This window comes from Aotus nancymaae, unplaced genomic scaffold, assembly GCF_030222135.1.
Source record: "Aotus nancymaae isolate 86718 unplaced genomic scaffold, 86718_ANA_hifiasm-v0.15.2.pri h1tg000040l, whole genome shotgun sequence".
Lineage (NCBI taxonomy): Eukaryota > Metazoa > Chordata > Mammalia > Primates > Aotidae > Aotus > Aotus nancymaae.
Genome location: NW_026988454.1, coordinates 93,757,133 through 93,759,065, shown reverse-complemented (window position 1 = coordinate 93,759,065; position 1,933 = coordinate 93,757,133). Strand labels below are relative to the sequence as shown.

The 1,933-nt window shown below is 38.1% G+C and overlaps 1 pseudogene; it reads left to right on the top strand.

Annotated features, from left to right (window-relative positions):
• The first annotated feature begins 561 nt into the window (after positions 1–561).
• Positions 562–1,288, top strand: LOC110568139 (protein LZIC-like; annotated as a pseudogene).
• Positions 1,289–1,933: the final 645 nt, after the last annotated feature.

The window sequence follows — 1,933 nt, the reverse complement described above, 5'->3', positions numbered from 1 at the left end:
CTTAAACATTTGTTCAAAATGGTTTTGCCAATTCACACTTCCACCAACAATGGACACATACTTCCATTTACATTGCACCAACCCCTAGGATTATGAGACTTCTTAAAGTTTGCCAATATACTAGGTGCATAGTGGTACCTAATTTTGGAATTTGTTTATATTTATCAGATGACTAATAAGATTGAGACATTTATTGGACATTTTAATTACCTCTTTTGTGACTTCGGTCCACTTTTATTCTTTTTTCTTAACTGATTCTGAGTCAATAAATTCTAGGTATACTGATAGCCAATTATAGGTATTACATATATATTTTCTCTCTCTAGGTTGTCTTTCAATTGTGTCTTGATGATCAGATATTCTTAAATTTAATGAGGTTAAATTAATCAATCTCTTTTTTTTTAAGGTTAGTGGGGTTTGTGTCTTATTTAAAAATTATTCCCGACTCTGGGACTCGCGGGCAGGTGCCGCGGCGATCCCGGGGACCTAAGAAGCCATCTCCACCCTCAGGTGGTTTGAACTTTGAGCCTTTTGTAGTCCTGATGAATAATTTCATTTTCCTCAAGTTTATGACACTCGGAACGTCAAGAACTGGAGGTTTCTGCAATTTGAGACCGGTCAGCACCGTGCAGAGATCAGAGTACTAAGAGACAGAGATTAAAATGGCTTCCAGAGGAAAGACAGAGACAAGCAAATTAAAGCAGAATTTAGAAGAACAGTTGGATAGACTAATGCAGCAATTACAAGATCTGGAGGAATGCAGAGAGGAACTTGATACAGATGAATATGAAGAAACCAAAAAGGAAACTCTGGAGCAACTAAATGAATTTAATGATTCACTGAAGAAAATTATGTCTGGAAATATGACTTTGGTAGATGAACTAAGTGGAATGCAGTTGATGGATAGAGATCTGATGGTAGGAAAGCTGGAAAGAGACCTGTACACTCAACAGAAAGTGGAGATACTAACAGCTCTCAGGAACTTGGAGAAAAGCTGACTGCAGATGATGAGGCCTTTTTGTCAGCAAATGCAGGTGCTATACTCAGCCAGTTTGAGAAAATCTCTATAGACCTTGGCTCTGGAGACGAAGTCCTTGCTCTGGCAAGTTTTGAGGTTGAAAAAAACAAAAAAATGACATGGTGCAGAAGCTTGTAACATTGATCACATTCTTATTGTAAATGGCGTCTTTCCTCTGGGGGTTTTCAGTTATGCAAAGAAATGAAGAGATTCTGGAAATGCATCAATAACCTAAGAAAAAGTGACATAAAAGTATACTTATGGCTTGTGTTTATGCTCTTCATCATTGTGCATTGTGTGGGGTTACCTGCTTGAGTGATCCTGAACTTGCTGTGACAGGGACTCACTGAACTCTACTCCTTTTGATTTGTCTAAAAGAGAAAACAAAGTGGACTTGGTTTTTATTAAGGCTGTTTGTTTTTAAGTGTTGATAGTGAATGGAAAGATGTGTAGTAATGATATTTTTCTGCTTGTAACTTATCCCCACTCATTGGAGTGAACAGCGAAGCAAGCTCAGTAGACTTCATATGTGTTCATAGAATTTTAGAGTTCCAAGGAATTTTAGAAATCATTTCTGTTTTTACGAACAAGGAAACTGAGGTCCAGAAAGAGCAAGTGACTTGCTTAAAGTTACATTAGAGAGCTGATGGTAAAACTCAGGTGTCCTGGCTCCCAGTTTAGTATCTTGAATTTTTTTTCCGTACCATTTTATAAAAAATAACACTATTAGTGCAAGTCAGTGTTTTTGAAAATTCAGTGTCCCAATAAAAAGTTGACTGCACATGAAGGGACCATCCCCCAGCCTGTAAGCTGTCTGTATGAATGGGGCCCCTTGTATCTCAGAATTTTGAGGTTGGAACAATGGGAGCCCTGTTGAGCGTCTCCTAAAGTGACTTACCAGCCTGGTTGTTTCAC